General features: G+C 41.3%; 1 protein-coding gene across 4 annotated transcripts in view; it reads left to right on the top strand.

Annotated features, from left to right (window-relative positions):
• LOC145978504 (synaptogenesis protein syg-1) overlaps positions 1–16765 on the top strand; it is a 794118-nt gene that overhangs the window by 142207 nt on the left and 635146 nt on the right. The gene's annotated exons all lie outside the window — the stretch shown is intronic.

Genomic DNA, 16765 nt, shown 5'->3' with positions numbered 1-16765 from the left:
TCCTAAACTAGAAACCACAAATTTAATTGAGCAAATCAGTGACAAATGAAAGAAATCACTCGGTTAAATGGTCCAGCAAATGAATGCTCAAGGGCTCAATTTAATTTACTAGGATATTTTTTGTTAAACTGGGACAGTTTTTGTATTTGCAGGAATGCAACAGCATGAAGCAATACTTCCTTTCTCTACAATGAGACATTCTTTTACCTGGGTGTATATATATATATATATATATAGTGTGTGTGTATGGACTTTTCGCTCTCCTAGGAACATATGCATCTAGAGATTTCTGTCATTCTTTTTGGACTTAAGAGAACATATTTGAAATATTTGTCTTCTCTCTTCCTTTCTGCTTTATCAAAGTTTGAGAAGTATCTTGGCCAGTACTGAAGTCTTGTTCGACCTTTCTCAAGATATGAATAATACGAATTTTATCGTTACAGAGTGCTCGGGTACACTGGGCTTGCCATTTTGTCCCATTCTTGTGTATGTGTGGAATTTTAAAATTCTATTACTACTACACATTTTTTTCTTGCATCGAATAAACATGAGTAAATGGGCGTAAGCTTAGATATAACAGCAACGTATTTCGCCCTTAGCAAAGTCCAAAATAGTTCCACGTTCTTTTAATTAAGTTCGCTGCAAAGAGGAAGTAAGTGTATTTAATCAACTTCGTCTCAGTTCGTCCATAACGCTGTCGATAATTCTGTAACTATACTCTTGTGGTGCAGAGTTGAAACATGGAAACTTGTACCAGCGCTACCCGCATGGGAGGAACTTATTGGCTGAAGCTACTCTCTATCCCGGGAATCTCTGGAGCAAGCGAACGAAAACAAGTCCCCTGCGCAAGTAGTGACTCGATAGAGCTCGACCTCAATGGACATGTGACAGGGGGAAGTGAGTGCATGGAGGGGAAAACGTGGCTGCAGCTTCCAGTCGATTGCAGTAGCGCGCACTGCTTTGCTCCGCCCACTTGCTTCTTTCCCTTCTCTACTGGTATGGGAGGCCTTGCTCCACAGAGTCCCTAGACAGAGTGTAGCTAAGATATCTTCGATTACAAGTTGCAATATACAGGTAAAAATGTTGACACATTTCAAGGACGATTCATTTTAACATTTCTATCTCCACCTGTATCTGAATACATTAATGAATATATGTTACATTCTGTCTATAAACTGCAAAGCAGTGAAGCATATAACACATAAAAGAGGTTGGAATTATTAATTTTTTTTAGCTGGTTGGCATGCAACCAACTGCATAAACTTTTCAGGAAATAAAAAACCGTGAGATTTAATTAATTTATAGCCGCTCTTGGTCGACTGTTAATTGTTGTAATTGGACAATCACGATTCGAGTATTTTAGGCCTCTGTAAACATTTGTCATCCTTATTGGCTCTTTGATATTCCACGTGATCCGCATCCGCATGCAGCGAAACTATTTACATTGAATAATAGTTTCTGTAGAGAACCATATGCAACTTACAGGTGCCAAATTATGTAACTTAGGCCTATATTCTGTCCCGGGAATCTCTGGAGCGAGGGAACGAAAGCAAGTCTCTGCGCATGTAGTAACTCGAGAGTGTTCGACCAACGAACACGTGCGAGGGAACGGGATTGAATGGAGGGGAAAAGCAACTACAGCTTCCAGCTGTTTGTATCAGGGCCTCGCTCACATCCTTTATATCCTTCTGCGCGACCTTGCTCCATAGATTCCAGGGTTAGAGTATAAGTGGAGATAATTTAGAACGCATTTGCTTAAGATAATCAAAACTATTTCTTAATTCTGTTTTATTCCAAAACTAAAAAAGTACTTACAACTAATAAAAATATTCATTTCTGAATTATGAAGAATTTAATGAGAGGTTAGTTAACAAAATTAAGCAGGTTATATAAATCGGTTACCATTAAGAAACATCTGTCGTAATACTCACAAAATTCGACTGTTTTGATTGAACAATGGGTATTGGTGAACTAACAATAGGTTACCACAAACAAACTTGATTACACGTAAAATTCTGGGAGCTCCTATTTGGCCGAAGCTTATTTATTAAAATTGAATAACATTGTGCTTCATTAGCAGCTGCCAACACCGAAATCTATTGCACCAGACACAGTCGACATGCCTACACTCAACAGTCTCTCCGTCGAATCGATACCTGCCGTAAAGGTTACCGCGTGTCAAGCATTGGACCAGCTTTGCCACATCTCATCCCTTTCAATGGAGCACCACTTTCTGATTGAACCTCGTATATATACTTTCCAAAGTTTTTGTGAAGACTTCATTGGGTACCAAAACGTGCGCGCATTATATTTGACCAATTACCAGACGCTCTTTCGTCTTTTGTGCAACTGCCGGTGCTTGGACCATCATTCTAATGAACACTCTTCTCTTCTGAAGAGTAGCTAAAAGCACTCTCGTGTGCCTGTGACGTCACATCCGTCCTGTTTCTCCTCTTTGTTCTTGCGGGTAAGCGATTTCTTGCGGTTGACCCTATTGGTACCCTGCATCTGATAGTTAATTTAGCTCTTGCGATCAGATCCAGGGGCGGAGAGGAGGAGATGGAGGGGGGGGGGGGTGCTGAAAATCCACGCACTCTCGGAGCCATTTTTTCCCGTCTTCCCGAACACGCTCCATTAAAGTAATTGGAGACAGCGGGAAATGCAAACACGGTGAGAACCCCAAGATGTAGAACAGCCACAAAGGATGGATGAAAATATCAAGAATCCACCGAAGGAGATGAACCGCAAAAAAGGACCGAGAGAGCGATGAACGGAGAAAGGGGGTGGGGAGTAGGAATTGAACAGGCGAGGTATTCTTTTGTCGTCTGCCTCTTTTTTTTATATGCAACGTCGGTGGTTACTTTAGTAAAAGCGCCCTGGAGGCGGTTAAGTGTTTTATGGCACAGGAGAACCCAATGATGCAATGCGATGCGCTCGACTTTAAAGAGACGCGATCGTCTCCTGATTTCAAGGGCTTAATGTGTAGTTCCCGTACCACTCACCTACCCCCACTACGGGTGCACTGTATGGCATAGGAGTACGTTAGCTCTCAGCGCCAGCAATGAATCCATCTCTCGCTGATCGAAACTTGCCTCTCTCTGTCTCGGGAGCAAAGCATTGTGCGCTGCTGCAAACGGCTGGTAGCTACATCCGCGCTTTCCCCTCCATGCACTCACTTTCCTTCTCGCGCATTAATTGGTCGGGCCCTCTAGAGTCGCAGAGGACTTGTTTTTGTTCCCTTGTTCCACAGACTTCAGGGACAGAGTGTAGGTGTCACGTTATGCCAAAAATAAGATGTTTACTGTTTCTTTCATTAGGCCAAATATATTTCAAACGTGAGTGTGACGCTTAAACCAGGGGCTTCAATTTAATATAAAAGTAGAGAAAAGTCTTGTTGTAACACGAGCCGTAAGAACACAGTGAGACACAAGGACCCTTGCACATCGCACAGAGCCCGGTCAAGCCATAAAAATGTCAGGGTATAATGAATGAACCGGCTGTCGGACAGGCACCTTGACCACCATCGCACAAGCTTGCAAACAACAACTCTGTCAAAAAAAAAAGTGGGGAAACAGGAGGGTGTCTTCCAGGAAAGGGAGAAGTGACCTTGAGTGGATCAATCACAGAGCCTTCCACTTGAAACAAGGGACCCAAGATCAAACCGTGCTTGTTCCTGGGAACCTTTCGCGATGAGCGGGGCTCCACTATGTTTTTCCCCATTTAACTCCATGGTTTTGAATTACCGGAAGCTTGTCCCTGCGAGTTTCTGGCGATGTGCGATGAGCGATGTGCTTCACTGTGTTTTTACACTAAGACATCGTTTCCTCATAGAGATGAGAGTAAGAATGAGTTCACAGTGCACTGCACTCTAAATATATGCATCTTAGTTGGTTTAACACAACTAATTGAGTGTTTAAGGTCCTTATACTTGGTGTGATTTGACAGTAAATGGTGTAACAAGACACCAAAGATGGTACTAAATAACACCAATTCCACTTTTATTGCAGAACGATTGTACTGTTGCCACCACCTTTGATGATTGATTGGTTTGATGTTTAAAGTCCACTTTATGCACAGTAAGGCTAATCGGGACTGGACCTACAGTTTAAAGTGGGATCCGAACCACTATGTGCCTCCACCGGGTTCGAACCCGAGACTTCTTGATTACAAAGCAATGACGCTACCACTGCACCATCGGGGAGGTCCCCACCACTTTTGTTGACCACTCAGTTGCATTTTTTTAGTGTGGGGGAGAGACTCTTTTTCAAGGCTGTTAGTGAGATTATAGGAGATTTCAGACTGATGCGACAAGATACACTTGTCCCTTGGAAGTGAACCCTCAATAATCAGTGCAGGCTGTCGAACCGAAGCGACACGACAAGCTGCACGTGTCGCTTGTCGGTTGCGTCTCTATCCGAACGGGCCGTTCTCTCCATGGCATGCATCGCGTCGCCTGGGTCTGTTGTTCACGTATGCGCGGGGAAGACTTGCTTACAGACTAGACGCCCCTGTCGCGTGTCACTTCGTTTGAATCCCCGCTTTTCGCTTCGGTCTGAAATCTCCCTAAAATGGAAGATTTAATCGCGACAGAGAGAGAGAGAGAGAGAGAGAGAGACTGAAATTCGCGATTGCGGGGCCATTTTACAACGTGTCCGAGAAAGATGAAAAGTTCCTAACCTCTGTAATCGATAACCTCAAAGTTCCAGGCCAACTTTGGAAATAAGTTCAAGCAGTGATAGTTGCAAAATCCTCGAGAAAGAAATATAGTTATTAGAAAATTCATTACCTAGAACAAATTGCTGCATGAAATGATTTAGAAAAGAAATCGTGAAATATGTTCGGTTGGCGAATAAATGTTCAAACTCAGATCTACAATTATCTAAGTATGATGCTGGCGAGAATGTTCGTTAGGCAAAGTCTGTTGTACTAACCGGGACTTTTACCACAGTTTCAAAAGTGGGATCGAACCTGTGACCTCTTGATTGGCTAATGACAAATATGAAGATGAGATTGATGGAGGGACATTCACGAAGAACATCTGTGTCCATGACGGGATTCGAATCCTGGACCTCTGGTATCGTAGCGCGAAGAGATAATTACTCCGCCACGACTGTTTTCTTTAATATATAAACCAATATATGTGTATACTTATCTACTTTCTGTAATGGGAAGTTTTATCCGTGTTGAGGGTAGTATACTGCAGGAGGCCTTAGAAAGAGAGCTTCGCGGGCTAACACCAGACGTCGCTCGCACACTGTTGCCGATACTCTCGTGTCGTCTGCTCTTCAGCCGAATAAACAGGCCGAGGTAGCAAGAGGCAGAGGTCACTCGCCCTTCCAGAAGGGTGCAGCGAGCTAGCTGTGGCAACCGGGCTCGCTCATTCGCGGACCTGATTGGTTTTCGCAGACACACCCCCATATTGTCGTCTGCTGCAAGCCCGCGAAGCGATCTTTTTAAGGCCTCGTGGAGTATAATTAATTAAATAGATACATACACTTCGAAAGGAATACCATGTTCAGGATGGGATTCGAATCTGAAACCTGCAATGGCACGACGCTGGGTTGCTACCTCAACGAGACAACAACGAGACGAAGCAAAAACGAAATTGAAATATATATGACAGAAACAGTAATAAATCATGTAAAGAAAGACCAAACGAAAAGCTTAACATTCTCGAATGAGTGAAGGGAACAATTCTGAGACGTGAAATTAAAGTAAAAACACAAGTAGAGTGTATAACCAAGAAATCCAATTCTATGCACAACAAACGAGAGCAATTACAAGTGAAGTATTCAGTCCCGTAACACAAATTTAGTCACTTACATAGAACCTAATTGTCATCGGAGCTACCTCTTGATTAAAGCGGGAATTCAATCTTCTTTTACCCACACCAAGAATTAGTTCTGGGGTCTGTATCTCATTTCAGTCTCCGGGACGGAAATTAATTGTTTTTCTGGAGATATAGATTGAAAGAAAGAGTTAATTGAATACGAATCCGATAGCTTCTTGGATCTCCCATTTCTACCAAGAGAAAAAATGATTTACATCTCAATTCAATCAGGTTTGAGGGAGAGTATCTTACAAGTATATTTACCTTCATTTAAAAATGGATTCAATTCCACTTCCTATTGGTTCAGAAACCACTGCCATATGTAAAAAACAACAACTTTTTTGCTTAAAGAGGGATGTAGCTGTTGATGAAATGTGATATAAAGTTATTTTAAGATCATAATGTAGGTCTTCAAGAAATAGAGATGTAAAAGAGAAATACAATTATCAATATGTTCACACTCCTAACTTCCATGCTTATATTCCTTCATTTTTTTTTTGTAAAATCCGGTTAATCTTAATATTTCGTCACCTTCGAATATAATCGATGTAGAATTATATCGATAATTATCGATACAGTTGTGTTCAAAGGCTCCTGCTCGATTGCATACAAACACATGGGTATTTTCACAGTGGAGCTGCATAATCATTCATGCGTTGATGCAGACACAACAATATCGAAATTTGCAAAATTTTCGAAACATCATATTTTATAACAAGGTTTTAGATTTACACATTTGTTCTCCTTCCTCCAAAATAGACTTTCTTCTTGTATAATTCATTTTAGTGTTATTATTTGATTGATAAATTGCCATTGGTGAGTAAGGAATCTAAAGAATTGTACTGACGATGAGGCACATCTCAGTGGTTTATATGTAAAAGAATATGTCTACGGAGTACTGATAATCTTTGTGCATATTTTACAAAGAAATTCAGAGAATGTAACATTTTCAGGATTCGAATTCGCAATTAACTGGATGGATTTTTGAATATTTTAGCTGCTGCTTGGAGAAGACCGCTATTAGGTTTAGGTAAATATTTGTACTAAACGCTGTAGGCATTACTCAATTAATCAATACGCCCTGGTCTCTAGTTCCAATGTCACTCGCACATCGGTTGCATATTTGCCAATATTTAGGTCAATAGTATGCTCATAGATCCGACGGACAGTCTATAGATTATTCATATACATTACACAACCACCACCTTACATGAATTTACAGATACATCTCCAACCCTGCTTTGGCCAGTCAGCGTACAAACTATAATCAGTGTAGCACACGCACTGGGAGAATTGTATGTCCACAACCATTCAGGGTCTGACAGTAGCACATAAGAGGCACTCAAGAAGTTTTTTTCATTTTTTGGAGGTTGATATCCTACAGCATCAATCCTTTGACAAGGAGGAGCCTGGGCCACCGCAACATAATCCTCCCTGGCAACCTACATACAAAAATACGTATTGACGTGGCCACCTGACGAAGTGGGGCCTGGGCCACTGATAATCCTCCCTGGCAACTTCATGTACAAGAGGTCCTTCCTTGTGACCGACAGACAAGGTGAAGCCTTGGCCACAGAGAATAATCCTCCAGGGCAACCATTTATAGACACCATATGATTTAACAGACTACACGCTAATCTGCAGAACGAGGCAGATTCAGTCTCCGAAACGTTGGTATTTTAAAATTAACACAGTGGTTAAAAGTCCAAAAAAGTAAGAATTTCACTTGGAATGCTTGTCAGAATTGTCACCACTTGCTGCTCTGTCATTCATTCATAAAATATCATGTATTGAATTGTATCCTAATTTTGTCACTGCATTGAAACTTTTTTTAACTCTACCTTCGTCTGTTGCATCTTGGGAAAGGAGTTTTCGTAAGCTAAAGCTTATAAAAAATTACCTGCGTTTTTCCTTGAGTCAAGGAAAGCTGACTAACCTGACTATCTTGTCTATTGAGAAGTACAGAGTTCAATCACTTGTGTTCGATGATGATATTAATGACAAGAAAGGCAAGAAGAGTGAAACTGTAGCTAGTAGGCTATGTTCGCACAGGAGAATTGTCATGTACTGATTGTAGTTCTTAATAAGTTTTTGTTTTTATTGTTGTTGATTTCAGCTCATCAGTATAACATTTCGCAGTGTAAATAGGTTTTACTTTACAAACATTACATTAATACTGAATGATTTTAGCTAGTTTGTGCAATGACTTTGCAGGGTATTTGAAAGGGTTTCATGCAATAAAAAAAACCATTACATTACATTAATGATCCTTCTTAGAGATTTTTTCTGTTGGCTAAGAAATATATATGCTATTCATATAATATTTTTTTAAAATTATTTTTGCATGGATTAGTTTCATTTCCAGGAATTTTAGCATTGCACACCGAGAGGTCAATGATGATCCTTGATTCAGAAGAATGTGTATACGTACAAACAACTCGATAGTTGTAATTTCTACAATTACATACAATTGCTACAATCATTAGCATAAATGAAACGTCAATTTGAATGAACGACATTATTTAAGTAAGGCACAACAACAAATGTTTCTACCCCTCCCTTAAAAAAAAAAAAACAACGGTAGAAGTTCGACAAGGCGAGTGTAGGGGGTGCCGAAATTTATTCTCGTCCCGGGCGCAGAAATCTCTAGCTACGGCTCTGTGTATATCTCATATGAACTCGCAAACCTGTGTTTATAAAGATGAAATATTAAAACTTATTATCACATATGAGACCATTACATTTTATATCGTAGAAACTAATATATATATATATATATATATATATATATATATATATATATATATATATATATACATACATACACACACACACACACACACACACACACATTTTCCGACGTAAAAAGTTCCCTCTACTTGCATACAAATTACTATTTTAAAGTCAGCAAGAAAAAGAAAAATTATATTTGGTCCCGTCGGAAGGAAGTGCATGCATAGGCCTGTATAATTACTATACTGTATATACTTTTACCAAAGAATAAATTGGATTTTTGACATTAATTTTTGCGAATTTTTAAATTATTTCAATATGCATCAGGAAATACTACAGAGTATTCCGCAGTAACATTGTGCAGTAATGTTGTTCGACCGTCTGAAAGATGTGGGTTGGTAAAATCTATAATCTATTACTCTAATTTCCCTATTGAACCACATGCAACTTTGTTTTATTCTGAATTGCAGAACTTTGTAACTTTTACGCTTATCCCAATTCTGAAACCGAGGATATATCGTGTTGTAAATTTGGTTATCCAAGGACAAACTTACCAGAGTTACAACATTGGATCATATCGCTGTAGAACGCCACATCTATCCGTTGTGGGAATTGGCTTCCCAAGAGAGCCCTGGTTCACCATTTCAACTCTCTTTGATAGGAGAGGAGACGTCGGAAGTATTAAATTGCCTCTAACAGCCTCTGGGCTCATTCAATTGTTCTAGAAATTTCCCTCCTCCCCTTTCTTCTTCGTGACTAACCTACGTAAAACCTTGAGCAACTTATACTGGTTCCGTCGCAGTGTAGCAGATTAACATGCGTAGCTATGGGTATCTTCCCACTGTACGTCGATATTTTCAACTATTGCTGCAGTCTTTGTTGGTACTTTTAGGAAGGGCTGAACTGCTGTTCCTCCTAGATATAATTATTTTCTAGCCACAGTTAGGAATTCTTTCTATCCACGATTACCATTTTTTTTACCCACTGTGTCTAGAATCTGTTGAGCAAGGCTGCGAATACCAGCAGGGAAGAGAAGGAAGCGAGTGGGCGAAGCAAAGCAGTGCGCAATTCTGCAAATGGGTGGTATCTGCATCTGCGTTTTTTTTCGATGCAGACACTTCCCCTCTCACGCGTTCATTGGTCGAGTCTTCTTGAGTCCTATTTGCTCGGAGACTTGATTTTTTCTTTCGCTTGCTCCAGAGATTCCCGAAACACAGTGTAACCACGGTTGCCATTTCCTTGAAGCCACGATTGCCATTTCTTTGAAGCCACGATTGCCATTTCTTTGAAGCCACGATTGCCATTTTTTTGTAGCCACGATTGCCATTTCTTTGTAGCCACGATTGCCATTTCTTTGTAGCCACGCTTGCCATTTCTTTGTAGCCACGCTTGCCATTTCTTTGTAGCCACGCTTGCCATTTCTTTGTAGCCACGGTTGCCATTTCATTGTAGCCACGGTTGCCATTTCATTGTAGCCACGGTTGCCATTTCATTGTAGCCACGGTTGCCATTTCTTTGTAGCCACGGTTGCCATTTCTTTGTAGCCACGATTGCCATTTCTTTGTAGCCACGATTGCCATTTCTTTGTAGCCACGATTGCCATTTCTTTGTAGCCACGGTTGCCATTTCTTTGTAGCCACGGTTGCCATTTCTTTGTAGCCACGGTTGCCATTTCTTTGTAGCCACGATTGCCATTTCTTTGTAGCCACGATTGCCATTTCTTTGTAGCCACGATTGCCATTTCTTTGTAGCCACGATTGCCATTTCTTTGTAGCCACGATTGCCATTTCTTTGTAGCCACGATTGCCATTTATTTGTAGCCACGGTTGCCATTTATTTGTAGCCACGGTTGCCATTTATTTGTAGCCACGGTTGCCATTTCTTTGTAGCCACGGTTGCCATTTCTTTGTAGCCACGATTGCCATTTCTTTGTAGCCACGGTTGCCATTTCTTTGTAGCCACGGTTGCCATTTCTTTTTAGCCACGGTTGCCATTTCTTTGTAGCCACGGTTGCCATTTCTTTGTAGCCACGGTTGCCATTTCTTTGTAGCCACGGTTGCCATTTCTTTGTAGCCACGATTGCCATTTCTTTGTAGCCACGGTTGCCATTTCTTTTTAGCCACGGTTGCCATTTCTTTGTAGCCACGGTTGCCATTTCTTTGTAGCCACAATTGCCATATCTTTGTAGCCACAATTGCCATATCTTTGTAACCACGGTTGCCATTTCTTTGTAGCCACGATTGCCATTTCTTTGTAGCCACGGTTGTCATTTCTTATAGCCACGGTTGCCTTTTCTTTGTAGCCACCGTTGCCATTTCTTCAAAGCCACAGCTACCATTTCCTTCAAGTAACGTTTACCATTTCTCTGCGCAAGTGTCTACGCAAGTAGTGACTCGATAGGGTTGACCAATTTTCGCGTCAGAAGGGATGTGAGTGCATGGAGGGGAAAACGCGGCTGCATCAGCGCGCATTGCTTTGCTCTTCCCCTCGCTTTCGTCCCTTCTCCACCGTTATGCCCGGCGTTACTCCCGAGACAAGGTCTAGTAATATTGAGTGGAAGAAACTCATTTTGCCATACCTCTTCGACTATCATATAGGTCTGTTGGTAGAAAATACGTATGTTGGTGATCAACAATAAAATTACTCCCAAGCCGATCGTGTTCGTGTGTTTGAAGGATATAGATGGACTTTGAAATTTCCTGAGATCTTCCAGGTGGGAGAAACTAACCTTTCAGGAGAATCCGAAATAATGTTTTTATTCTGTTCCGAGGAAATATATTTCCCTCTTTCTTTCATGCGAGTTGAGAAAACAGATATATTGTGCTTGCCGTATTGTGCGTTTGGTCGTGCGTGTGCACAACAAAAGACTTCCCTTTTCTTTATATGATGGGGGGAAGAAACGAGTTAGTGGGCCAGAGCTCAGGAGCAAAAATTGGAGAGAGAGAGAGAGTGATGGAAGGGACAACTACTGTTCTTCAGTTCGCAGGGGATTCCCCTGTCGCTTCTTCAGTTTAATTAGGTGACGTCAGCGTAGGGACAGAATAAATTTGTTTGTTCTTCGCGAATTGCCGACACAAAGCGCGGAGCTCTTGGAAGAAAAGGGACTTGGAGATTAACGAGATGGGACTCGTGGCTCGGAGATTGAAAACTGAGTCTCCAGGTTCAAGGCTTCAACTACCCTTGCGTCTTCCGAGGGGCAGGAAAGCCCGGAGAAATGATGGAAAGCGGCGACAAAGTTGGACTCTCGCAGTTCGTTCGTTTACTGGGAATTGCATGAATCTTCTTACATAGGTCTTCAATACGGCGAAATTCTTCACATGTAGATTTGAGACAATACAAATGATTTATACAGCGTGTTCCGCTTACAGGGATCAAGAAATAAATACTCACCGTTTAAAAACTGAGAATGATATTGTTATGATTTTCGTTTCTCAAGATACAGACATTTTCCGAGTTTATGCACCAATAGTGACTACACGTGCTTACGCATGCGCGTCAATGTGTAATGCTGGAAGAAGCCTGGCACTATTCAGTAGAACAACAGACACGCGACGAGACGGTAAGAATGTGGACCATTTAGATGTCTTCAGGGCAAGTCAGTATATATATCGACAATCTATCGTCTAGTAATCAAGATGTCCCGGGTTCGATCACCGGGTTCGGATCCCAACTGTAGGTCCAGTACCTATTAGTCTACCTGCGTATAATTGGCTTCAAAACAAACTTCAAACCTAAGTTCCTTTTCTCATATTCAACTGCAATTGACTAAGAAAAGGCGTTTATGTTATCTAAAATGCCAATGGATCATGAATTCCAAATGAATTTCCTTCGTACACTTCACAAGAAATGACAGAAAGGTTTCTCGTTTGTACTGGCCAATGAATGTTATGGAATCGTGAGTGTTGCTCGTTGCTTTGCATTTTTTCTGTCTCGACTATTTTTGACGACAAGGACCCGGGTTCGATACCTGATGGATACATATTTGTTCGGATCCCACTTTAAACAAAAACTCAAACTCGATGACGAGAATGAATAGTCATAAATGAAATTAATGAAAGAACCTCTCAAAGTGAACAGTCATGTTCAGGCCATCAATAAATACAAAACATGTACAATTTACAATGTAAGTATTCATTTACCTTATAATATTCCTGATTTATTAAAAACTTTCTTTATCAATTTGTTTTTGAAACAAGTCATACAGTTTCCTGCATTTATATAAATCTGCAGATGGTTAAGTATTTAAGTTGACATATCTTCTGACCTTTCGTGGACAATCTACAGGAGTAAGATTTTTTATTAGGTGTTTATTTGTAGTGTTTTATGTTAATCTATTGTTTCGTGAGTGTATACTATGATGCAGTTTATATTTTGTATTTTTACGCTTCCCTATTTTCTATATTTAGAATTTAAATGTGTCATCTTTTCCCGTGTCACCCTGTACTTGCATTGTCTCTGGATTCTCGAGCAGTGGCATATTTTAAAAAATCCACATGGATGATAAAAGCCTAAAGTAGCATTCAGCTAATATTACGAAGTAAAAAAGCGCACCTTTTAACCACAGGGAATCCCATACATTCTCTCAGCTCTTTGCATATATAAATCAAGGCACAGTTATGAAATGGAGGGCCCAGGGCCTCATTGTCTCCGTTGGTTGTGTGCTGACTCCCCTACCATTTATGTGATGACGCGGTCTCCTATTTAAGGCTCTCGTATTCTTCATCGCCACGAGGCAACTTCTCATTGTAACGAACACAAAAGATCCGGGAACAGAAAGTTTTTCAAATTTTTGTTTTGCTTGAGAGACGGGACCAGATGCGTAACGCTGCCTTTGCATTAAGTTCTCATTGTGTATAGTGCCTCAGAGGATATTGTTCTTCTTTCGTATCACTGTATAGAGGCTGCACCGTAAAAATTCTGCTCTGTCATTTTCTAAAACTAGAAAATATAACGAGTACTGTATTCACGGGACAAATCAGGCGACGCCAAGAGAAGAGCCTTGGTCCAACGTACTAGGCTCGACCAGGGCTCGAACTCGGGTCTCTGGAATACCGTGTTATCACGTTACCAACTTTTTTATATTTTTAGACTAAAAAACACAAAAAACTGTTTATTATTTATTAAAAACTGTTTCATTTGGAAATGAAATCTTTTACCCTATTCCTTGATTTACATAATTGGCGCGGCATGCAGTACTGACTTATGCCAAGAAAGAGCCTTAAGTAGGAGGCGGTAAGACCCCGAAACATTGCTTACAACTCGTATAAGTAAAAATATGTTTATGTAATCCATCATCGTTATAGACAAAAAAAAGGTATCTCCTTTGTTGTTCTTCTCTCTTACTCTCTGCCTTTATAAACAGTTTCCAAATCTTTCAAATATAAAATTTACATTGTACTACAAATCACTTCGATTTACTGCTTTTACCTCGAGTCGTGCCAAATAAACTTATACAGAGCATTCCCTGACATTCGCTACGAGACTCGGCGGCAATCGGCCCGGCATCAGAGCTTGTCTTTCCCGGTGAACGGGTCCGCGACAGTCGCTTATATTAAACCTCGTATAAAAGTTTAAGAGTGACAGGGTCAGTTCTGAATAAAAGGGGAAAGAAAAATGGGGAAATCTAAAAAATAAAGTGTACAAAGACAATCCGCACACCATCCGTGAGTTAAAAGAGAATATTGTACGAAAAATCGGGAGAATTACAGTAGACGAACTTGCACGTGTAAATGCCAATTTCCTTCGGAGATGGCAGGAATGCGTTGTAGCAGAGGGACATCATTTTCAACACCTTCTGTAGTCAAGGTTAGTACACAATATGAAAACTGTAATTTTAATAGCCGACTCTAGCGACTGTCGCTGACCCGTTCCCCGGGAAAGACAAGCGCTGATGCCGGGCAGCTTGCCGCCGAGTCTCGAGCGAATGTCAGGGAATGCTCTGTACAATTACTGTATTGAGGTTCACTTTTTGGCGCCTTCTCAGAAAAATCACCCCTTCATTGTACATGTTAAAATGGGCTAGAATCTTGAGAGAAACAACGAACATGAGAAAGTTCAAAGGTCCGCATCAGGGAGCGCCGACTCCGGAGTAAACCAGACCACCACCAGAGGGAAGCAGTGTTCCAGAGAAGGAGAGAGACGAACACCAGCTTATAACTCGGGAGGCTGATTTGAAAGGGCGATTCTACAAGGAGGAGCTCTCGCAGACGAAAATTCGGGACGCGTACCTCATCGAGAAGGTCCTGCGCAGGAAAGGTAAGAAGCTGCTCGTCAAATGGCTGGGACTCGAAGAAAGAAGCTGGATGAACGTGGACAAAGTGTGACAGACAGACAGACAGTTATTACGGAAGACCTTCCCCCCTCTCAATTACACTTAATATCTACTTTTCTCGATTTTCTTACTTTTTCTCCATACTTTCTCAGCATTAACAACACAAGCATGTCTCATCCGGGATTCGAATCGTCCCTGCGCTGACCACCAACTAAGCTACCTCTATGAACGCATGAGAGGAACGGGATTTCGTGGAGGAGAGCGACTGCAGTTACCAGCCTTTCCAGCAGCGTGTACGGCTTCGCTCTGTCCACTCAATTTCTCCCATTTCTCTGCTGTCATGCGCGGCCTTACTCCATAGATAGCTGGGACAGGGTATACTTCAGTTGCAAGGTTTGCTAGGGCCTGGGTCGAGTCTTCTTAGAACCCATATTTTTTTTACTTAGTTCCTCCTGCATGTCTCAAAACATGATTTAAAATCATCTACTTGAAATTTCTACTACAAATTGTAGATTAAAATCCTTACATATAAGGAAGGAGTGTAAGCGGCGATTCTTCCACATAGTGTACCCAATAGTCAACCTCACTTTCACGTAGTACACCCTGTACTGCAGACTAACGAGGCTCTGGCGACTGGCCTCATGACCAGTATAATTCTGTGTCGTCCTGTGTTTTGTCCTTGTTTGTGCTGAGCGCCCTTTTTAGCCTCAGCTTTTAACTAAGGTAAGGAAATTTTAGTTTTCAGACACGCTATTGTTGTTGTTATGATAAGGGACTGGACCCCGTATAGTGTGACGGGTGCAAAAATAGCCTCAGTGCTAACGCATCCCCCCAAAATTAATAATTCCTTACATATAATTACGTCAAACTTTCAAAATATAGAAGAAAAGAACCCCGCTAATAATTCGAATAGTTATTTTTTCATGTTAAAAATTGGGAGCTTAAATTGTTGAAATCATGTTTAAAAAGTTTTGGTCACTTAAGGTTTTTCATTTACACATGATTTCGTGCGATATTATCCTATTTTCGCAACAAAATCCATTTAAAAATACAAGCACACACAGTCTGGGGGATCTGTGGAGGAAGGCCACGCATAACGGAAGAGAAGGGGAGAAAGCGAGTGGTCAGAGCAAAGCAGTACGTGCTGATGCAAACTGCTGGTAGCTGCAGTCTTGTTTTCTCCTCCATCCATTCACCTCCCCTCTCACGCTTTCATTGGTCGAGCCTTCTCGAGTTACTACTTGCGCAGAGGACTTGTTTTCGTTCGCTAGCCCAAGAGATTCCCGAGACAGAGTGTACAGTCACGGGCAATAAAAATGAGACATGTAGATCCTGAAACGCTCGCTTCACTGCAAGGCGTTATGTGTGTTGCCTAACTCTACGGCGATAAGTCGAGTTAATAGAAAATTTTCAAAGGCAACTTGTACCATCGCCGTAAAGATAGGCAACACACACAACGCCTTGCAGAGAAGCGGGTATTTCAGGATCTACATGTCTCATTTTTATTGCCCGTGACTGTACATATACCGCGTTTGGTAGAACCTGTCCCGCTTCCCGCGCTAGGGAGCGCTCAACAGTTTCGGTGTCAATGAGAAACGAGGAAAAAATCGTCTGCTGGGCAGCGAGGAGCGAATGAAAGCCAGAAGAGAGGCGTTTACGTAGACGCTGTTGCGACGTTGCGTATTTTAATTGGCTGCCTGGCTTTGACTTTCCCCAGCACGGAAACTGTTGAGCGCTCCCTAGCGCGGGAAGCGGGACAGGTTCTACCAAACGCGGTATAGTTAACACTAGAAGGACCGGCGTAACCTCCCTACCTATAAGGACCGACGGGTCATTTTGACCCATACGAATATTTTAAAGGAAATCAATCTTACTTACATCACTCTGAACTGAAATATCCGAGTAATTTATTATATTTCTTATGCATTTAT

Source organism: Lepisma saccharinum, chromosome 25 (assembly GCF_977018435.1).
Source record: "Lepisma saccharinum chromosome 25, izLepSacc3.1, whole genome shotgun sequence".
Lineage (NCBI taxonomy): Eukaryota > Metazoa > Arthropoda > Insecta > Zygentoma > Lepismatidae > Lepisma > Lepisma saccharinum.
This window is presented reverse-complemented; position numbering and strand designations above follow the sequence as displayed.